The sequence below is a fragment of the Stegodyphus dumicola genome, chromosome 8 (genome assembly GCF_044657685.1).
Source record: "Stegodyphus dumicola isolate Sdum_Otavi_A_Nest chromosome 8, ASM4465768v1".
In the NCBI taxonomy this organism is placed as follows: Eukaryota; Metazoa; Arthropoda; class Arachnida; order Araneae; family Eresidae; genus Stegodyphus; species Stegodyphus dumicola.
In genome coordinates, this window is record NC_140775.1 from 112,276,283 (window position 1) to 112,301,031 (window position 24,749).

The 24,749-nt window shown below is 34.0% G+C and overlaps 2 long non-coding RNA genes across 2 annotated transcripts in view; both read right to left on the minus strand.

The window, feature by feature from the left end:
* The window catches only part of LOC118200571 (uncharacterized), a 158,022-nt gene that overhangs the window by 74,042 nt on the left and 59,231 nt on the right, over positions 1-24,749 (minus strand). The window lies entirely within an intron of this gene.
* Positions 3,579-6,943, minus strand: LOC146995928 (uncharacterized). The gene is made up of 2 exons (XR_015042875.1): positions 6,846-6,943; positions 3,579-3,742 (listed from the first exon to the last, which is right to left on the minus strand). It is a non-coding gene; the product is annotated as an uncharacterized LOC146995928 (long non-coding RNA).

The window sequence follows — 24,749 nt, forward strand, 5'->3', positions numbered from 1 at the left end:
AATAAGACTTTTTAAGGAATCCATTTACGTATTACAAAATAAAATATTTTACCCTTACGGCGTAAATTCTTATTTACAGAATAATTTAAGAGGTAAAGACAATTCAGTTTATAGTCAATTTGGAAGATTCTGTACCAAAACAGTAAGAGGAAGAAGAGGAGGAGATAGAAGCAAAAGACATTTTTTAACTTTAAGATTTTGAAAAATTGATTACAAAATTTCTTTCAACAGCATTTCTTCATCAAAAGTATTATCAATTTACTCCACACCTTCAAATACAAAATCTTTAAGCAAGAGCTATACCACTTTCAATTTAAATATGAAGGCCTCCAATTACTTGTAGAGACATTAGGTAATTTTGAGGTCGGACAGATGAAACATTAGCAACGCTTTCGCCGGGAATCGAACCGCGGACCTCTCAATTACGCGCTGAGCGTGCAGACCACTACACCATGAAGGCTCGCTAAGAAGGCGGGAGAAACAACTTATATACCAAAAGACATTATAATAGACTTTTGTAAATACAAACTACACGGCAACAAATCTTTTGAAAATAAACATTTCTGTACTATCCACTTCAAGCATCCCGTTTATGATTGATTAAAAATTAATAGGATCTTTAAACTACACTAACATCTGTTTCCAGAAAAAGTACAGGCAATACCTAGCTATCGATATGAAAGAACACTAGGTAGCTTAATAATTAACCACCATGAGATCGATGATGCTCCAGATACTTGAAATTGCAAGCTCCCAGAATACTGCTTTTACGAAGATCAACATCACCAACATATTATAACAGGAATTTTAGAAATAATATTAGATAGAAATTTAAGACAATTAATGAATCTCAGCACCAAATTTTGATCCACTTTCAAAATTAGCAAAAACATTATGCATCCAAAAATTCGAAAAACAATCTAGAATCTTTCATAGTATTTTCCAGCTACAAAACTAACTTACCCACTACGACTCACCTAGAATGGAAAGAAGAAATGCTCAGCGACTTCAAAAGACGTATTAAAGTACACGCACTAAATAGCACACTTAATAAGCAAGATTTATACAAAAAAGTTAAAATTTTAAGGCATCTTTTGACCATTACGAAAACAGACAAAGCCAGTAACAACTTTAGTATTTTTTGAAAGGCTTTCTACTATAATATGATTAAAAAAGAACTCCATAGCGCAGTTACCTAAGCATAAAATTAAAACTACGGCGAATATCCTGCAAAGACGTTTCACTGCAATTCATCGAAGACTAAAATAACTGCGAATAAATTTTACAAGAGATTTTCCAACCTTTATGCATCGCCTAAATTTCACAAAACACAAGTCAAATTTCGATTCATAGCTAACGGGACCAGAAATTACATGAAAGAAATAGATACCGTTTTACTAAAATAGTTTAAAAAGTTCTCTACTTTATTAAAGATACACAGATGCAAGACCACAATTTCAACTGGATAATAAGTAATAATGAACCGACACTAGAAGCACTTCCCACTTTAAAGATTGAAAATATTTTCTGTTACGACTCTGAGAATTTACACAAGGCTGTTCTTTTACAAAAAGTCTTTGATGGTCTTCTAACGCCAACAGATTTATTTCCACAAATTATTACTGTTATTTCCAAAGAATGGCAGTTATTTAAAAAGTATTCTTTTTAATAACTACATTACATTTAATAATGCTTTTTTAAACAAATAAACAGCATCCCGATGGGAACTAAAGCACACTGTAAAAAAAAATCTGTAAAGTTACTAAGAAAACTCATGGAAACTTGGATGCCATGGGTTATTTGAGTAACAGAAACAGGTGTTTTCTTTGTAACATTACAAGAGTTTTGCCTGTAATGGTTACAGATCTTTTTCTTGTAATATCACAGCATATAGTTATGTAAGTAGAACATATTTTTCTCATGTAAATTCCCAAACGATATATCTGTAATGGTTACAGATTATTTGCGTGTAATATTACAGCAAATAATTATGTAGAAAGAACATGTTTTTCTCATGTAAAATCTCAAACGATATATCTGTAATGGTTACAGATTATTTGCGTGTAATATTACAGCAAATAATTATGTAGAAAGAACATGTTTTTCTCATGTAAAATCTCAACAGATATATCTGTAACCGTTACAGGTTATTTACTTGTATTATCATAGCAAGTTATTATGTGAGTAGAAGATACTTTTCTTACGTAAAATTCCAATGGTTGTATCTGTAAAGGTTTCAGATTATTTCCTTCTAATATCCCATTAAGTAATTATGTGTGTAGAATATATTTTTCATTGATAATACTAAAGGATATGTTTATAAAAGTAGTAGATTTTTTTTGTCTAAAAGGATGCTTATTATAATAAAATATATTGAAATCAAGATGTTTTGAGTAAAACAATATCTTCATGTGTATATCATTATACAGATATATGCAAGTGAAGCATAATAGTTTGGCTTTTTAAATTAGTCAGTTTGACCTCAGAATAGCATTAATTTAAAAGATGTGCTTTCAACAGCAATGTTCTTTTTTCAAAAAGTAACATTAGTCTGTTGCAGAGCATTTTTGTTTTATGAAGAGAAACTTATGTCTGATATTATTGAAAGGCCTTTCATATTATCATTTCGATTAATTTAAAAGTTCAAATTGATATACTACTCCTTATATTTGCCCTGTAAAATAGCTGAAAAAAATAGTATGTTTTATTTGCATGTTAGTGTCAGTTAATAAGATATGTTCTAGAACTTTCTTTTTAGTAATTTTAGCTAAAATAGACACATGTTGCTTTAGATTTAACTTATATGAGTAAACGTGTTGCATGTTGATATGATCCTATTATTACAGTAAAAGACATTTTGTGAAATATTTCTACGAAGAACTCAGAACAGCTGTTCTTCATATTTCAAAAATATATTCTCTCCTTCTAAAAAATGACATTTTCAGTAAATTAAAGAATTCAACATAGCAATGAACTTCATTTTGTTACTACAAGGAATTCAAATTTTGTTCATACGCTTGAATTACAACGTCTAACTAATTTTTTTATTCTTATCTGCACTCAGTGTTTGTCAACAGTCTGCTATTGTTTGAAATAATGCATAACCTTTTTACTTACCTACAAATAATTTCCTTTGCATTAACAGATAGAAGCCTTTCATTAAAAACCTAATGTCATGCTTTTTGACTAAGCATAAAACTTTGCCAACTAACCTTAATTTTTAAAGCTTTGTTTCCCTTAAAATTCTTAATACAATTATGCCTTTAAGAAATTTATTTCTAAAATTAATACTTCAGTTTAGCTTAAAATTTAATGCATTTTAATTTTACCTATAATTTTTTACAAACATAATATGTAATAAATCTAAGCTTAATATTTACCATTTCGAAAGTGATACTAAAAAAGTATTCCTAGATATTATAAATTTCGAGATTCGCATACAAAATTGTGAAATAAACATGTGACAACAGAAAACAAACTTTATGCTCTCTCTGTATTACAGCATCTTAATTAAGAAGTTTATTGAATTTATAATTTTATTGTGAAACACTATGAAGCAAATAATATGCTAATTAAAATACAGAAGTAAAAATAATTTATTACTTAATTCATAAACTTTACATAAAACCTGAAAAAAAGAATTAATTAAAAAATAACATAATTTAATAAACATTTCATAAAAATTCGTTTCGACTGCTTGGAAAAAATGAATGGTTTTTCTCCTCTTTGTAAACCATGTCTCCTAAATAAAGAAAAAAACATTTCTTTTAAAATCATAATCATGCTCTTAAAAAGCTTATAAAAATTATTTTAATAGATGTTTTAAACATGTGCTTATATAACACTTTTAATCATATTTCTTTATAATATCTTAATTAATTAAGAACAGCTTAAATTCTTTAAAAAATTGGATTACAGTGAACCGTCTCATTACGACAAGCTACCTCAGTCAATCACTTTTTAAATTTAATCAGCATCCCTCATAAAATAACTAATTAGTAAACATAATTTCGCTAGGATGCCCACTATCATTTAAAGATCAAAATTTTCAGGAATCACGTAGCTTAGAGAAGGTTCATTGTACAAAAACAGCCAATATTCAAATATTTTCATAAATGAAGCCACCATAGTTATTAAATATAATATGCAGTATACTTATATTCAGAATTCAGAACTTGAATAAATTTCTCGAACTGTTTTAGCATTCGAAAAATATTATATTTATTACCTTAAATTTCTAAAACAATATTACATATTCGTCCAAAGGAATCACTGGGACTCGGACAACATTTTCCCCCTAGCTTTCTTTTAGCACAGGATTCTGAATATGTTTTAAAGATTTAGGTAATGTTTGTCTTCCTTAAGGCGCTCACAAAACAAGTTACCCTAAATGTTTTGTCCGCATAGTGGTCATTTTCATCTTACTAACTGATTTGCTAGTGGATTTTGGATGCATGGCCTATCATTGATGAAACAATAATAGTGAACAGCTTCAAGAAAATGGGGATATCTAATGCTCTTGATGCCATATTCCCACTTATTTTTACTAATTTTATCTTCCGAAAATTAAGAGGGAAAAATTAAACGAATAATTTAATTTCCAAAGGACACAGTCACAGTAGGAATATAACAAATGAAAAGTAATCATGGATAAACTACTACTATCACAATATTATTTATTTAAAAGAAACCTCTATTTCAATAAGAATACACCTAATTGCAACATCTAATAAGTTATCTCATTTCTTCTTTATAATTTGAACTTCTGTCATTCTCATTGTTGTTCTTGCAAATCCTTAGGCCTCAGATCATACATAAATAATTAGAGAAGGTTGTGGTCCGATGCTTGCTAGGGTGAACATTCAGCTGATATGGCAAAATTGCACAGTGAATGGCAGTTGGTATTTGCTTTCACTATCATAGATCATTGTTTGTATTAGGCTGACATAATATTCAACAGTTAGAAGAGAAAGATTCAACGGGGCCTTAAGTGTGCAAAAGTTTGCCTTTGTTAGTATGACGAAAACAATCATTATGTTGATAAATCCATTTTAAAATCTTGGAATATTCATTTTCTGAATGCATTAAAAGGGGGAAAATTATGTAAATATTTTTTTTAATTTTCAGAATCTGGTTCTAAAGCTGGGTGGGGTGGAATATGCAACGCAATACGATAATATTATTTTAAGTCAATAATAATAATTATTGACTTAAAATAATATTAAAAAAAATAAATCTTCATATATAGGTCTAAAAAACAGACCTTATTAATTTTCTTTTATTTGAACGATATCTGAATTCTGCCTTAGTTTGGACTAGTAAATCATTGGGCAATTAAATGCCAAGCTATAAGAGAACTAATTTAGTTTACAAATGCACTGAATTTTATTTCCGGTATTAACTTTCAAAGAAAGTAAAATTTTCTGCATATTTGCATCATTTGGGTTGATAGAATATGGCAAAGCATGCAAAGGCTATCAGCCTAAAGGAAAGTATATATTCATAGGCGGTTTTGTAAGGAAAAGTAGCTTGCATTTCCATTTATTCATGTATATATATATATATATATTGTTAATGCTAAAATCAATGCTTCATTAAAAATTCATTATTATTTTATTTTTAATACAACATACAGATACAGAATTGTTTTAAATTCCAATAAACAATAATAATTTATTTTTAAGAAAACTTATTTTATGATTTATATATTATATTACATGAATAAGAGAAACATTTGTCAAGAAATGTATTAAACTTGTATTAGCAGATTCATGCTATCCTAGTAACAAGACTATCATACTTCAAAACTGTATTAAAACTGGGCAAAATAAAATCAACATAAATTCTACATTAAATGTTTAAAAACTTATAAGTATGCAATGGTAGTTATATATACAATATAATATATGTTGTCATTTATAAAATATTAATGAAATGATATTTTTGGAAATAATGCACAAAATTTTAGTTTTGTTTTATAATTAGTTTAACGAATTGTTAGAAAAATATTTTAGGTCATTTCCATTTTTCCCCTGTTGATATTGGTATATTAAAATATATGGAATAATTAAGTTGCATCTAGTTAGTAAAACAAAACATTACGAAAAGTATGATACGGCATATTTTTAATCAATATAATTACTTCATTTTGGAATTATAATATTTTCGTAAGAAATTAATACCACTGAAAAAAATATTATTACACTAATAATAATAATAAACGAGATAATAACGAGAATAAACGAGATTCTCGACCGCGTTGTTCAAGTTTTTGTAATTTTACTTCATAACACACTCGTACATAAACATATTAGACTGAATTATAAACCAGGTATAACTAATTAGATAATCCTAGAAAAAGAATAAACTAAACCTAGTAAGCAAAAAAATATATACATTACATTCAGAATTCTAAATGTTTATATAAACGTTTCTCGCAAGGCCTGCCGGGAAAAAGATGTCAAACGTTCTTTGGTCAGACGATTGGAAAAGAACGCTAAAATGATTAGTTTTGTTTTCAACAACCACATTACCATTTCAATTATATACCACAAACAGTGATTAAATTTTGGAATAATTAGTTTTAAATAATAATAAGGGCAGTTGAAGGCGTAATTTATCGGATGCACAATGACAAAATACTATTATTAGATCTGCATTTGGAATAAATATTTTGCACTCTTTCAACTCATTAGACATTACGAACACTGATATTAATTAATCGCAAAGCTTAAACGTTTAAATACTTACTCACTACATATAACAGTGCAAAGTGCATGAGAATAATCTGCATAAAATGAACAAAAAATATTTCAAGTAGTAATTGTAAACATTTTCTTACTTACCTGCGCTATACAACCAACATGCATTCAGCCATGTTTTTTTCTGCAACTAGCTTTCAAACACTTTTCTCCTGATTGGCTAATTTCCAGTCAGTCACGTGATTCTTCCGCGCGGCTACTGAAACATTATCTGTAATATTACAAGCAAATCTGCTGTTACCGCTACAGTTTGCTTTCAACCTGTTACCATTACAGGAAATTCTTCTGTAACTTTTTGATTTCTGTAACTTTACAAAACTTTTGCCTGTAAAGTTGCGAACTTTTTTTTTACAGTGCACTAGTTCTGAGATTTGAAATTTGTATCTTTTCACCAAGGAATTTCCTTTCCAACAACCGTTATCTCAAGTACAATGTTCATATTACTCTGACATTTACAGATACATGGATGATATTATTGCAATCAACAACTTCAATCAAATAGAATACGATCACATTTATCCTTCATGTTTGAAATTCAATAAAATTAACTTTCAACAAGGAGATATATTAATTTCCTAGATTTGCAAATTGTCAGTTTTAAAGATATTAACATTTACGACAAAAAGACGAGATTTTGATTTCCCTACTCTAAAACTATTATATTTATTATGTTGAACTATTATGTGATATGATAATTATTACTTAAACCTTAATCAGAGGTAATAGTTGGATGACTAAGATAAGACATTTAATATAAATATGTACAAAGATCTTATTTGTTTTCTCTTTTAATTACTATTAATACTATCTTTCTACTATTTCGTAAATTTAATAACTGGCACATCTTGCTTCTACTAAAAAAATCTGATGTGTACATCACATGACTTCCTTGTACGGAATATTAAATTATACCCATTTTTTCTTGCATTTCATTTAAACTTATTGGATTGAATTAAATCTACTTCGCCGACAGCGCATAAACCACAATAGAATAAATGCATTCTTTAAAATTCACTCTAGTATTTGTTTACCATAGCGACACTCCGGCGCTAGATTCACTTAACAGTATTAATAATTATGTAACAGTTAACTTATATAATAATTATATAACGGAAACTAAGTTAACTGTTATATAATCCAATAATTATATAAGAGTTAACTTATATATTTCGTTCATATTATAACTCATAATGCACAAAATTTATATCATTTAAAGAATAGAATTATCTAATCGTTGCCACATGTTCTATTCAAATACTATAATAAACTAGAATGATGTATAAAAGAAATTAAGCAAACAAAACAAAAAAGAAACAGTTTTTCACAGACGATTGAGTATTTCTCATTTAATTAATTCAGTTCTCACTTCGCGAGAAGGCAAAAATACATAAAAACTCAAAATATCTATATTAAAAATTACGAAGTAAATCTCAAACACTTATTTCTTCGAAAAAATTCCAGAAAGAATTAAGCATGATTTAATTGGCAATAATAAATGAATGCGTTATCTTTGTTGCTGCGAAGCTAAGTTTCTCTAGATTGGCAACAAATCCACTAGTCTCCTGTTTCAAATGTAAACAATCAATGGCCGCCATAAAAAAAAAGGCTTAGCGGCACTTAAACAACTTTAAAATTGTTGATAATTCTAAAAATATTGCATACAGATTTACTAAAGGCATAAAAACCTTAACCGGAAGATAAAATCAACATAATACAATCATTTTTAGAGCAAAAAATGTACAATTTACAAACATATAAGGATAAAGAAACTGAAATCACTGAGCCGGGTAACAGAGTGGATATATATATAAATATATTTATATACGTTTGGTGCGGCCGATTGCAACCAAAATACGAGGTGCACATGTCTACATGTTATAGCAGTCCTATATACAAAATTTCAACGTTCTGAGGCTACTCGTTTTTGAGTTATGCGAGATACGTACGTATGCACGTACGTACATACGTTCGTACAGACGCCACGAAAAATTCTCTTCAGAATTAATTTTAAAGCAGTTTTATAATTTTTTTGAAGGAAAAGAGTATTTTATTCTGTCCTTACGTACAGATATCACGCAAAAACATCGTTAAATTGCATTCGATAGCGGTCAAAATGGATATTTTCGTTGAAATATGCTGCCTGAAACTTTTCGCGATTACAATACTTCCTTTTTACTTCGTACAAGGAAGTAAAAATTTGGCGGTTAGTTTCAAAGACGTATTGTTCCCCGATTGCGAGAAGACTTTTATCTTTTATAACCTATATTTTTCCTTTTCCTCAACTTTGAGCCAGTTTTGTGTTCGAGTTTTAAGATTTTGCAGAGGACAGCATCTTTTAGAAGTTTCTTACGCCGCTATTTATGAGGTGACGATTACATGCCTTGCAGGGAATAATTTTTACAAACCGCACCCAACACTTGGCAGCCACGCACACAAAGTTTAACAGGATAGGAAATTTTGAACACATGTTAAAATACTTAGTTCTACAATTAGACACTTTGAACCTTATCGCATTCTTTTTCCAAGAACTACAGTTTTTTTGTTTCTCCAGAGCAGATTTGAATTCTACAAGGAACACAGTTTGTTCACCTGAAGAATTCCGTAAATTTTCGCTTAGAAGGTCGTCCTAAGTTTTCAGTAATATTGCGAGTGTTTTCCTTTTTTTTTTTTTTTTTTTTTCTTTTTTCTTTTTTCTTTCTTTTTTTTTTTTTTTTTTTCTGTTGTTTCCTATAGGTTATCAGATTTTAATGATTAGGCTCAGATTTAATTTTATTATTTAAACAAATCTCTATGTAAAGTTTTTAGTTTTCTTGGTATTAAAAGTTTAGTTTAGCATAATCGATTTTTGAAATTTTGAATGTTGTTTAAATGACAATTTGGTTTAAAGTATATTTGTTTGCTCTTTATTTGTAATTGCGTTTGAATTTCGGATTTGCATATGATGGTTTAGACCAATTTTTTTTAATGATTAAATTGCATAATATAAAGTTTTTTTTTTTTTTTTTTTTTTTTTTTTTTTTTTTTTTTGAGGCGTCAATTTGGCATAATGTTATGTTTTATTCTTTTTACCTAGTGCTTCAAAAGCGTATAGGGAAAGTTCTAGTAGATTTGAGATTCGATTTTTCGGTTTCATGCGAATTTTATTGTCTTAAATGAATGAAAATTTAATTGATCTTTTTACGGTTTTTGATTCCAAATCAACTAGGAGAACGAAATATGTTTTCGAAACATATTAATCGACTTTTATGAAGCTTTAATTTATTATTCCTTGGTGAGTTTTGAATTGAAGTTTCAGTAAAAGGAGATTAATTTTTATATTTTTATAATTTGTATATTTTCTCTTTCGCATTTTAATTTTTGAAGTTATTTGCGAGTTTTTATTTTGTTTTTAATGTTTAACATACAATTGTTTCTTTTTGTATATATATTGTTACGAATTTGGTATTTAAAAAGCTAATGTTAGTTAAATTATAAATTAAATGGTTTTATTTCTCACGCAGTGCAGCGCGTGACGAATATTAAAAGAAAGCTAAGCCGGAAAATTGAAAATACAAGAGCGCGTGCATTAAATAAATAAATATCTCTGTTTGATTTCGAGAAAGTACTGGAAAATTCTAGCGCGTGATTTTAAAATCTTATAAAAGGAGGAAAACATCTCAGTTTGTAGTTACGTAGTTAGAGTCGAATTTGAGTTGATACGAATGTTGTTTGAGTTCGTATTATTATTTTGCTCTACGAGTGTGATTCTAAAATTTAGGAAGTGAAGGAAATTTATTTATAAATAGTAAGTGTTTTTCGTTGGTCTCTTTCGAGAGGTGTACTTGGAGTAGCTCATCTGGACAAGTTCGTGAGTATATTTTTGATTTCTACGCTTTCATTATGGACATTGTCTTGTACATCGATAGGATAGCTTGACTTAGTAAATATGGATGAGATAAATTGATTTAGCAATCCTTAATAAGCGCGATATTGTTGAGAATATTCTTAAACATGGCACGATTGAGGATTGTAGGCAGATTATGTCTGAGTTTAACTTAGCGTTTAACACGCTTAGAAATGGCTTACGGAAAATCACCCCAGAAATGGAGCAATGGCTCCAAAAAACCTATGCAGAGCTTGAGAAGTGTGTAGCGATTAAACAAGCTGCAGGAGATTCAGTGCAAAATATCTGCGGTAGCATCCCGTTAGTTAATACTAGCAATGATTCGACATCTAATCAAACTACAAAGCAACCCAAACCAGTTTCAAATGTTATTCAGGAAATAAGCAAAATAAATAATTATAATGAAAAATGGATTACACCCAAAAAATACCACAAACGCACACTTAGTGAAAGCAGCAACGGTTCAATGACGTCAACCAAAAATAAATACGCTTCATTAAAAATAGATGATAAAATGGACACTACAAATGTTAGTTCGCTAAACTCACAAGAAGACAGTACTAATAATGAAGGTGATTTCATTACGCCCAACAAAAAGGCTAACAGAATTCCGCCGATTATCATTTCAGATGTCACGGACTGGAAAGCCCTCAGAGATAATATTAAGCAATTTACCATATCCATGGAATGTGTACAGAAAGGTGGTGATATCCACATTAAAGTTAAATCGGACACTGAGTATCGTGAAGTCACGAGATACCTAGACGAAAAGGAAATTCCTTACCATACCTTTCCTCTCCCTCAGGATAAACCGATAAGAGTTGTAATCAAAAAATTATCTGTTCACACCAAACCCGAGGACATTATGGAAGAACTAACGCCAACGGTATTCGCCACAAGAACGTTGAAGTTGCAAACTTCCTTACTCACCATAATATTGATGTGTTTCTAGTGAATGGAACTTGGCTCAGACCTAATGATAAGTTCAAGATCAATGGTTACAACGCATTCAGGACGGACAGAGACCATAACAGGGGCGGCGGTACTATGATATTAATTAAAAGGCATCTGCACGCCAACGAGTTTAATATTCCCAATAGCAGCAGCATTGAAACCACTGCGATCGTTGTGCATTCGCGGACAAATGAGCCGATTGTCATCATCTCGGCTTATAATCCCCCCAGAAACATTCTCACCAACAATGACTTGCAAATTTTTAACAATATCACTCACCCTGTTATTATAGCAGGGGACCTGAATTCTAAACATCATAGCTGGAATTCTCAAAGAAATAACACAAATGGCAACAAACTTTACAACTATGCTCTTACGAATGACCTTAGAATTTTTGGACCAACGGAACCTACCAGGTATCATCATACAGGCAGCTCGGATGTTCTCGACATTGTTATTACAAAAAATATCCAGCAAATCCCTTTCCTAAAGGTGATTAATCAATTAACCTCTGACCATCTCCCTGTTAAATTTACTTCCATGGCTTTGAGAAGACCTTGCCTTTAAAGAAAATTATAAACTGGCAGAAATTTAATAATTCTCTAGAACAATTACCTGCACACCCGGCTCTTGCCGATATTGTAGACATTGAGTACAATATCACTAAGATCAAGAGTAAAATTAAGAAAGCCCTTGATGATTCCACCAAATTCAAAGATTATAAGAAAGATAAGCTCCCCGACCACATCATTGAGAAAATAAAAGACAAAAACCGCACAGCAAAAATCTGGCGAAGAACAGGCGATCCCACTGTTAAAAGAAATCTGAACAGAAAAATTAGGAACATCAAGACCCTCCTCCTAGAGTACAGATCAAATTGTTGGGACGATTTCTTAGACTCCATGGATTTCTCTCCGAATACAGTCTGGCGTATTGGAAATTCCTTAAGGAATACTAATAACAGAAATATTGGTCCTCTCCACACCAGTAGTGGAATTGCTTATTCTGAACATGACATGGCTGAAGCCCTTGCGCAGCATCTAGAAAAGACGTTCACCAATCATGCCTCTAATAATGATGAGACAGATGAAGAAGTTGATAATTTCATTAACCACCTAGCTGACAGAAATTGTAATAATCACTTCAACCCAACTTCTCCAGCAGAAATAAGTAATATAATTAGCAACTTAAAGTCCAGGAAAGCTCCCGGCTACGATAGCATCACCAATACGGTTCTCAAAGCTCTCCCAGGAACCTACATAGTCCTCATTACAAACATAGTCAATGCTTGTATGAGGCTCAATTACTTTCCGCAACAGTGGAAGCACGCGCAGATAATTACGTTTGTCAAGCCGGGGAAAAACCCAAAGAACTTAAACTCCTACCGTCCGATCAGCCTTCTCCCCAGTTTGGGAAAGGTATTTGAGCGTGTGCTCCAAAAGAGATTAACTCGACATCTAGAGGATAAGGAAATTATATGTAAAGAGCAGTTTGGTTTTAGAGCCGGTCATAGTACCGTGCACCAACTACTGAACGTTACAGAATTTATTGCAGACTCCTTCGCAAAAAAGAACACAATCGCCAGCTGCTTTCTAGACCTAGAAAAAGCATTTGACAAGGTGTGGCATGAGGGTCTCCTCTACAAGCTGCACCTTGTTCATCTGCCCATCAGTTTTATTAAGCTCATGAAAAGTTATCTTAAAAACAGGACCTTTCAGGTAAAAATTAATGACTCTCTCTCTTCAAGAAAAAGAATTAAAAGCGGAGTGGCTCAAGGAAGCGTTCTGGGACCGCTTCTGTTTAATATCTACACGAATGATATGCCGGTTCCTTTGAATGCAAAAGTAGTGAAATATGCCGACGACACAGCAATTTTAACCAAGTCGCTAAAACCTCAGCTCGCTGTAGATAAACTTGAAAGCGCAGTAAATATCATAGCACACTATTATGATTCATGGAAATTAAAAGTAAATCCGTCAAAGAGCCAAATTCTCCTTTTCAGACGTCATCGGAAGTTCACTCCTGTAAATGTAAATATAAAAATTAATGATCAAGCCCTAGCAATTGTTTCAAGTACCAAGTATCTAGGAGTGGTCTTCGACTCACAGCTGTTATTCAAAGAACACACGGAGTATGCCTTGCGCAAAGCCACCGCTGCTAAAATGTCTCTTTACCCTTTAATAAGAAGAAATGCTAAATTAAATATCAGTCTCAAGAAGAAGATCTATACCAGCTTAATAAGACCCACCCTACTTTATGCAGTGCCTATCTGGGCCACTGTGTACAAGACTTATAGACACAAACTACAGGTCTTTCAGAACAAAATACTCAGACAAATTGTTGACTCCCCATGGTTCGTACGTAACCTGCAGATACATAAAGAACTAAAAATAAGACCCATAGATGATCAAATTCTCACCACGAGCCACAATTTCTATGCTAAAATAGAACTTTCTCATTACGAACATATCCGTAATCTGATAAATTATGATCCTACTATAGAAATTGCAGCAAAGCGCCCAAGAGGCATCTTCCATAACAGCAAATGGTGAAATGTGTATATATTGTACATAGTACTATTATCTTTATTTTATCTTCATTGTGTCATTTTACCAGTGTCTTTGAAACTTTATAGACTTATGGACATGATCCGTGTACCTGGATCTTCAAAGCACTGATCTTATATTTGTCATTTTCGTAATCTTCTTATTGTTATATCAGAGACTTTGTAATATTGTGGACTTATGGACATGATCCGTGTACCTGGATCTTCAAAGCTCTGATTATTTATTGCTAGTGTAAAATGTTTTTCACCATTTGCCACTTCGCTCAAATACCGCCGTCCCTATATGTACATAGTGTATAGTTACAGTAACTCATGTGCCTCAGTGTTGTATAAGAACTTTAGTGTTTAATTTCTCAGACCAAGACTTCACTGAATTGTGATATCTACTATTTCAAGATGCATTGGGCTGTGGACAGTTCACGGGAGGGTGACTCCCACGTGACTACCACTGTCCAATCCGTGTTTTACAGAAAGGATGAATTTGAATATTTTGTTTAGCTAATCTGTTGCACTTAGTTGTGCCATTTGTCTTCATTTAGATCGTGATATTAGTTTAATTATTCCAATCTAGATAACCTGTTTCAAAACTTGATAATTATTAATATTTCCAATATTTCTCATTGTACGCGTAAGCTGGTGACCACCCGCGTGACAGGCTCCTGCCTGTCACGCGGCTCCCTTACTCACCTACATTTCACAAAATTTGACAAGTTTCGCCTAGTTGGCGCGGCGTAAATCGCCTTAATTAAAAACTTAAGTACCAACGCCTTAGGGCAATTTACCAACAGAGACGGTTAAAGTAGCGGTTGGCTACTAATTGCCGCCTAGCCATTGACTCGATTTCGATTTCGAGTTTGTAGTTAGTTGCTTGCTTAGTTTGTTGTTGTTTAGAAAACTGCTCTTGTTGATTGTAGCGAATTCGCGGATTAGCGTTCTTTAGCTGTTTTGAATTACGTTCTATTGGATATTTGAGTAGTTAAAAGATAACTACTGTGAGATATTGTAATACTGCATGATAATTTGAGAAAATTTAAGCATTTTTGTTGTGATAATAATAAATTTTTGTTCATTTTTCATCGGACTTGTGCATTCATTTCATAACGAACCCGTACGCACGCAACAATTTTTGGTGTCAGAAGTGGGATTTGAATGCCAATAACAAGAGCGATGGAAGAACAATTGATACAGCTCATTAGTGCTTTTGCTGCATTCCAAGAAAAGATGGAAGCTGGCCAAGCATCATTTAAAGAAGAGATGAAAGACTCTGTTAAAGCAGAGATTAGATCCGTTAAAGCAGAAATGAAATCGGGACAGGAATCCGTTCACGAAAATTTGGAAGCTGGTCAAGTAACTTTTAAAGAAGACATAAAAGCTGTACAAGAAAAGATTGAAGCAGGTCAAGACGAAATGAAAAGAGAAATTGCCTTTATAATAGAAACTAAATTCGAGGCTATGGAAGGCAGAATAGACACAGTTCAAGGCAAAGTTGGAAAAATTCAGGAAAGAGTTTCTGCAGTGGAGCAGCAAATTGAAGAAAGAGTTTCTACCGTCCAAGAGCAAATCGAACAATAGATTGATGAGAGAGTTTCTGCAGTTTCCAAAGAAATGGATACTTTAAAGAAATTCGTAGCGACGGCAGGGAGCAGGAGTGATGATTTTAAATTCTTACCGATGCCTGCTCGTCCATCTCTAAAGCTATCCACATATGATGGGAAGACATCCTGGAAAGTGTATAAGACCCAGTTTTCTATAGTTGCGGATGCGAATGGATGGAATTCTCAAGCTAAAGCCTGTCATCTTGCCGCTTCTTTGAGAGCAGACGCAGCGGATATCCTGCAGACTCTTCCCGAAAACCAGAGACTAGACTTTGAAGCTCTATCCGGCGCATTGGAGCTGCGCTTTGGAGAGAAGTGTTTAAAAGACAACAGCAGGCTTCAACTAAAATCCCGTCAACAGAAGCCCACCGAAACACTTCAGGAGCTCGCCACGGATGTTGAAAGGCTGTCCCACCTCGCCTTTACGGAGTGCCCGAGAGAAACGAGGGAAATCCTGTCGCTGCAATATTTCATCGATGGCATTCAGGACCCTGAAATACAGAAAGCACTGCGAATGGCGGATGTTAAAGATCTGAAAAGCGCTTTAGTGTACGCCATGAAATTCGAGGCAGCCCAGCAAGCCACTCGTCGAGACCGCCACCCAGTCAGAGCTGCTCATGTCCAGGAGCCAGGGGATCACGTCACCGCTCGTCTAGACGATTTAACTAGACAACTGAACGCCTTGAGACGGAATATTGGTGAAAAAAAAAACAACCGTTAAGTGCTGGAACTGCGGCGCTGAAGGACACATACGACGAAATTGCAGAACACCCCAGGGTACGGATGTTAAGACCGCTCCTAACAAACAGCAGGGAAACTAATTAGTGGCCATCTCGCGGGGCGGAGGTTCCCAGATAATGAAAAGCCCCAGTTTAAAGCGTTTCAGATTTCTGCAGTGAGAGGCGGCAGTAATGGACTTTTTATAATAGGACATATTAATGGAGTTCCCTGCAATATGACGATAGATACAAGAGCCAACGTTACCATCATCCGAAAAGATTTGGCTCAACAACTGGGAAACAAACTTATCTGGACGCCGCCCTGCGTTACCCTCCAGACTGTGTCCGGTGAGAAGATCGACATCGATGGAAAAATAAACGTTAACATCACGTTTGGAAGTGCCGCTTACCATCACACGGCATATGTAGCAGAGATCACTGATTCTTGCATACTCGGATTGGACTTTCTAAGGAAATACAATTTTTCCTTGGACTTTAAAAATAACGAATTGCGTTCTACATCTGAGGACATAGCCCTATTCGGAATTAATGATGGAGTGAAATCTATCCACAAAATTATAGCTCAAGATGATATCACAATACCCGCGAGAACCGAGTTTTTACTTCCTGGATCCATAGCCGAAAATAGAAATTTCCGCTACGGTATCATAGAATATCCCGATAACTGTATACAGTTAATAGCCCAAAAGGAGTACTGATAGCCTCAACACTTGTCGACCTATCCAGAACGGTTATCCCGGTGAGAGTCGCCAATGTAACTGAGAAGGCGAGAGTTATTAAGAAAGCTGAAGTGGTTGCAACATGTACTCCAGTAACCACCGTTGAAAGAAAGAGTAACATCCAAGAATCCGTGTCTTCAGAAAGCATTACATCAGAGTTACTTCAGAATGCGCAATTAAACGATAAAGAGAAGAATGTTGCCGATCGCGTCGTTAAAGATCTTCAAGTTGTTTTCTCCCGCTCGTCTTCTGACGTGGGTCGAACTAGTTTGATACAACATAGAATAGATACCGGTGATCATTCCCCGATCAAGCAACATCCAAGACGTCTACCGTTTGCTAAACAGGAAGAGGTGCAAAGACTGTTAAAAGATATGGAAGAAGGCGATGTCATCGAGCCTTCAGTAAGTCCATGGGCATCTCCCATCGTCCTAGTCAGAAAGAAAGACGGCTCAACAAGATTTTGCGTCGACTATCGCCGGTTGAATGAGGTTACGAAAAAAGACAGTTACCCTCTTCCTAGAATTGACGACATTCTAGACACTCTTTCTAGAAGCAAGTGGTTCTCAACACTTGATTTAAAGAGTGGATATTGGCAGGTAAAAATACACCCTGAACACCGAGAAAAGACGACATTTACTACGGGACAAGGGCTTTGGCAATTCAAGGTGATGCCGTTTGGACTGTGTAATGCGCCGGCAACATTCGAACGTCTTATGGAGACTGTTTTAAAAGGCCTTTCCTACGAAGCCTGCCTGATATACCTGGACGACATCATCATCGTCGGAAAGAGTTTTGAAGAACATTTAGAAAATCTTAGGAAGGTGCTTCAGAAACTGAAAGAAGCCAATCTGAAGCTGAGTCCCGCTAAATGCAAATTGTTCCGAAAGGAAGTGACTTACCTGGGACATGTCATCTCTGCAGAAGGTGTGCGCACGGATCCTGAAAAGGTATCAGCGGTTAAATCCTGGAAACGTCCCGAAAATGTCCATCAGCTGAGAAGCTTCCTAGGGCTTTGCACCTACTATAGGAGATTCGTGAAGGACTTTTCTTCCATCGCAAGACCCCTTCACAAGCTGACAGAGAGCAACCAAAAGTTCTTGTGGACAAAAGAATGCGAGGATGCATTTAACAACTTAAAGGAGGCTTTAACATCTGCTCCAATCCTGACGTATCCTCAGCTCGACCGACCATTTATTCTCGACACCGACGCGAGCAATGAAAGTGTTGGTGCTGTTTTGTCCCAAGAAATAGACGGCCAAGAACGTGTAGTGGCGTACTGGAGCAAGTGCCTGTCTAAACCGGAGAGGAATTATTGTGTCACCAGGAAAGAGTTGCTCGCCATAGTTAAAGCTGTAGAACAGTTCCATCACTATCTATACGGCAGAAAATTCCTGCTCCGCACCGATCATGCATCATTGACCTGGCTTTTAAATTTCAAGAATCCTGAGGGTCAAATAGCCAGGTGGATACAGAGACTCCAAGAATATGACATCACTATCCGACATCGTAAGGGATCATCACACGGAAACGCCGACGCCCTGTCTAGAAGACCTTGCCAAGAAAGCTGCCGATATTGTTCCAGGGTGGAAGCGAAATACGAGCAGCTGACTCCGGTCGCAAGACAAATTACAACATCAACATCGGCTGATCGAGAACCGTGGAGTGATGATGAAGTCAGGAAAGACCAGCTGAAAGACCGCGACATTAAACCCATAATTGATTTAATGGAGTCATCAAACAGAAAACCTACTTGGCAGGACATTTCTATCTGTAGTCCTACAACAAAACAATACTGGGCACTCTGGGATTCACTTCACATTTGAAACGGCGTCTTATACCGGAAATTCGAATCGGATGATGGGAAGACGTTCCGATGGCAACTTATACTTCCAAGATCCCGAATTCCTGATGTCCTTAAAGAATTACATAGCAGCCCTACAGGAGGTCACTTTGGAATAATGAAGACCTTGCAGAGAGTTCGTGAGCGCTTTTACTGGAATAATGCAAAGGATGACGTGCAAAAATGGTGCCGATCTTGCGATGCCTGTGTAGGTCGGAAAGGACCGAGGAGACGCAGCCGAGGCAAGCTGCAACGTTCCAACATAGGGGCGCCTTTTGAACGTATCGCCTTTGACATCCTGGGACCTCTGCCACGAACTGCTGATTTCAACAAATACATACTCGTTGTCATTGATTACTTCACCAAGTGACCTGAAGCTTATCCTATTCCTGATCAGGAGGCTGTCACAGTAGCTGAGGTAATGATACAGCACTGGATTTCCAGGTTTGGAGTGTCTCTTCAGTTACATTCTGATCAGGGAAGGAATTTTGCCTCGGCAGTAATCAAAGAACTATGCAAACTACTCGGCATTGACAAAACTCAAACGACTCCGTTGCATCCCCAGTCGGACGGCATGGTAGAGAGGTTCAATCTAACCATCCTTAATAACCTCTCATTAGTGGTTTCCAGAAACCAACAGGACTGGGACAAGAAATTACCACTCTTTTTAATGGGCTACCGCAGTGCTGTCCACGAGACTACCGGCTATTCTCCATCACAGATGCTCTTCGGTCGTGATCTTCGTCTGCCTTGTGATCTACTGTTTGGCCGCCCTCCGGATGATCCTTCTTCGTCTGAGGAATATATTCAAGATCTCCAGGCCCGGTTTGAAGTGATGCACAACTTTGCACGAGAGCCAGTCAACTTGGCGACGGAGAAGATGAAGACCCGATACGACACAAGAGCTACTGAGCATCAATTCCACGAAGGAGACAAGGTGTGGTTGTGGAATCCGACTCGACGGAAAGGATTTTGTCCGAAATTACAGTCACCTTGGGATGGCCCGTACACAGTCCTAAACAGGCTGAATGACGTCGTGGTTCGGATTCGTAAGTCTTCGAACTCTAAACCTAAAGTCGTTCATTACGACAGGTTAGCTCATTACTATGACCATAGTACATAATGTAAATAATTGTAAATATTATAAGACCATGGTCCATTTTATTTTTAAATGTGTATTTGATTTGATTTGTATTTAGTATTTGATTTGCATTTAGTATTTGATTTGTATTTGATAGCATTTGATTTGTTTAATTTATTGCATTTATAGTTCATGTTGTTTATTATTGTAATGTAGTGCTTATTAATGCATTTATGCCACAGTTGTAAGTTTAGCTTCCTGTCCAGGGATTGTACTGCCCGGGACGTGCAGTCCTTGGAAAGGGGGCAATGTTACGAATTTGGTATTTAAAAAGCTAATGTTAGTTCAATTATAAATTAAATGGTTTTATTTCTCGCGCAGTGCAGCTCGTGACGAATATTAAAAGAAAGCTAAGCCGGAAAATTGAAAATACAAGAGCGCGTGCATTAAATAAATAAATATCTCTGTTTGATTTCGAGAAAGTACTGGAAAATTCTAGCGCGTGATTTTAAAATCTTATAAAAGGAGAAAAACATCTCAGTTTGTAGTTAGTTGCTTGCTTAGTTTGTTGTTGTTTAGAAAACTGCTCTTGTTGATTGTAGCGAATTCGCGGATTAGCGTTCTTTAGCTGTTTTGAATTACGTTCTATTGGATATTTGAGTAGTTAAAAGATAACTACTGTGAGATATTGTAATACTGCATGATAATTTGAGAAAATTTAAGCATTTTTGTTGTGATAATAATAAATTTTTGTTCATTTTTCATCGGACTTGTGCATTCATTTCATAACGAACCCGTACGCACGCAACAATATATATATGTGTGGGATTTTAAATCCAAAGTTTAATATTTTTCCTCGCGCGCTGTCTAAATTTTAGCTGTTGACTGCACGAGTGAAATTGATAGAACTCTCGCCACTTTGTTTTATGAGAGGAGATGTAAGATGATATAGATGTATTAATAGATGTAAGATGATATAGATATTGTATTAATAGATGTAAGATGATATAGATATTGTATTAATAGATGTAAGATGTTATAGATATTGTATTAATAGAGGAACTATATTATAGATGTATTAATATTTTATTAAATATGTTTTGTTTGAATATGAATTGTGATTTCAAAACTAAACAACCCACAAAATTGGTGTCAGAATCGGGGTCAAATTACAAACACAAAATAGAGGAATATGAAGCAATATTGGATGAAAAAAGGACTACTTCTGTTAATAGTGAAATCGATGCATCAACTGCTCGAATTTTCAACGACTCTTCTTTTACTGTTATTGATGAAGATCATGAGGTAAAACAAAATATTAGTAAGTCGTCAGTTCAATTTCCGTTTTCACAGTTTTCAAATATGTATATAAATTTTAATGATATTGAAAGCTTGATTTCTAAATTTGATTGTAATCCGTATAATTCTGTTGACAAATTTATTGAAAACTTCGAGGATGTATCTAATTTGTTGAAACTAAATGAATTACAGAAACTGATATTCGCCAAAAGATCTTTAACTGGTAAAGCAAAATTATTTATTGAAAGTGAAACGAAAATTAATTCGTGGAATGCACTGAAGGCTTTATTAGTAAATGAATATAGTGTTCAGTATAACTCTGCTCAGTTACACGAATTATTATCAAAACGTAAAATGCAGGAAAAAGAATCCCTATATGAATATTTTTGGTAATTACCCTACTAAAAATGCCCCATAGAAACCAGTAAAACTTTTTATGGGTTTTTATTGACTTTTACTGGTTTCTGTTGGTCTCTGTGGGTTTTTTTTACTGGTTTCAAAATGACCATAGAAACCAGTAAAACTTTCTACTGGTACCTATAGAATTTTTGATGGTCTCTATTGACTTTTACTGGTTTCTATTGATCTCTGTGTGTTTTTCTTACTGGTATCAATTGACACCCATACAACCAACATTCAATGGCAGAACTTTGTACTGGTTTGTATAGGTTTATATTGACTTTTGCTGGTTTTCTTACTGTTATCAATATAATAATAAATCTTCTGTTGGTTATATGGGTTTGTGCTATTTTTTTATCTGACGTTAATATACTTCTTGTAAACAATAAAATTAACAGAATGAAAATATGATCTCTTTAAGACCACCAGAGTAACCTGTAAACGCAGGTGGTCGTTTTAGAGAGGGTTTGGAACAGCTTTAGTATAGCCCACCCTCAAAGTTTGGCGAATTTGGGTTGGCGCCAAAGCACATGAAATACGTTGTTTTGAAAAATGGTTGCCATCCAGATTTTCGACGAAACTCCGTGTTTCAAAAAATGGCGGCCATCTTGATTTCACCAGAAATCGTGGATAATAGAAATAAGTTTACGACTATTATACACGATTTTAAGAGAAAGAAATATTAAGAAATGATTAATAAAAATGATTAAGGTTAAAAGGATGTAATTTTAAAAACAATACCGGAAACCTTTAGCTATTTCACCTTTAATAAATAATTTGGTGTGACGTCACAATGTATTCTCCATGCTACTCGTAATTTCTATATTCTCTTTAAAAAAAATAATGAATTGTTTATTATTGTAAATTAACATCAAATTCTTTAAATTTACATTTCTGAGCTTAGGCGTAACTGAAAATAAGTATAATAAATTGTTTATATTTAAAATTATCATGATACAGTAAGCGAATTCTACCAATTATTACAACGATAGAGAACGTCGCAGTCTCTCATACAGCTTCAGTATTTTCAAATATTTTTAAGCTTTAGCATTTATACAAATAAAAAAAGTTTTTTTTAATTAATACTCTCGAACATATCAATTTTTATCATATTTACAAATTAACGTTTTGCTACGTAACAACATAATCCCTTATATACCAGTAAGTAGACAATTTTCATTATTTTCTAGTACATTAATGAAAAACAGGTTCTTAAATTCCCAAATCACATTATATTCTCTGTAAGCAGGCATATTAGAATTCTACACATAAATAAATAAAAAATTTAATTTCTCGCAATGAAAGAAAATATTATAAGAAAATAAATACTACAAATTAGGAACACTAAGCAATGCTTCACATACACACACACATACAGTGTCTCACAAAAGTGATGGAACACTTGTGCTTTACAAAAGGAAACTGTAGTAAAATAAATTTTTTAAAAAACTTTTTTGTGGGTGTGTTTCATACTTAAATTTAGTAACAATTATTACATAACATACATTTTCTCAAAATATTAGAATATCAATTTAATAAAAATACAATTGTTTACAACGGAGCAAAAAATGGCTCACATAAGTGATGGGACACTTTACTTTTCCATCGAATATTTATCCAAAAATTTTACGTTATAAAAGGTTTTAATATTTTGTTGGATTTCCTTTTACTTTTAAAACATGATTTAATCTTCTTGGGATGGATTCGACTAATTTTTTTGCGATTTCTGGAGTGATTTTACCCCATTCTTCTTGACGCACCGATTTTAATTGTTGTTTTGAAGAAATGGTGTGTTTGCGAAATTCTTCCTTGGGTTTTATCCACATCAAGATTCTACCGTCAGAATCAAATATATTAAATTTACTCTCATCAGCAAATATAACTTCATTCCAGTAATCAAAATCGTAAAAAACAACCTTATATTTAGCGTAGATATAATGAAACACTCAATCGATTTCGAGGGCAGCTAAAGGTCCCTCCTCATCAGAAGAAAGAAATACATAGAAAGAAGAAAATAGAAATCACAGAAACACGTGGTGCTTATCAGCACTGCACGTGGTTATAACTAGATTTTTAATCAGAGTTGCACTGGCCGCCTACTTTTACTGAGCCAGGCTGTCTGATCAAGCATAAAGAAATATTAGCGAAGTTAAAATAGGGAGCGAGGGGCAAATGCACATTACGCTCAAAATCTGAACTTCAAATAATGGAAAGCAACCACTGAACGGATTTTTATACCCTCTGGTAGTACCAAGTGCGAGAAGGTAACGCCATCTATCGGCAAAAATAATTGAATTAAGATAGTAGAATTTTAAAGGCATTAGGAAGGACTGGATTGGACTTCAAATCATTAACTAAACCCCCTAAATCTTTGTGAATGTGAAAAACCTCAAGAAAATCCAATTCACCTGTGGAAGAAGCCTTTTGGATAATTTTTGCAGACCCAAAGTCAAAATTATGGTTAAATGTCCAACTATGATACGCTATTGAAGACTTGTTAATTTCGCCTTTTCTGACATAAGATTCATGTTCCTTGATACGAAACTTCAACGCTCTTTTTGTTTGGCCAATATATCCCCAAGAATTCAAGACAGAAATGCAATCTTTTAGAATCGAAGGGTGAATTTTATTAATAGGGGAGAAACAGGCTTGAAAATTGAATTTCTGGAGAATCCGTGCAATTTTATAGCTAACAGAAGGATAAAATGGAAGCACGTAAAGGTCATTAATATTATTTCTAACAGTGGAATATCTTCTTTGATGGAAATCTGAAAATTTTTTGACGGCTTTATCAATAATCACGGGAGAAAATCCACGGTCAATCGCAACTGCTCTCAAATAATTAAGTTCATTGGTAAGCAAAGATTCAGAGGAACAAACTTTTAGCGCGCGGAAAACATAATAGTAAA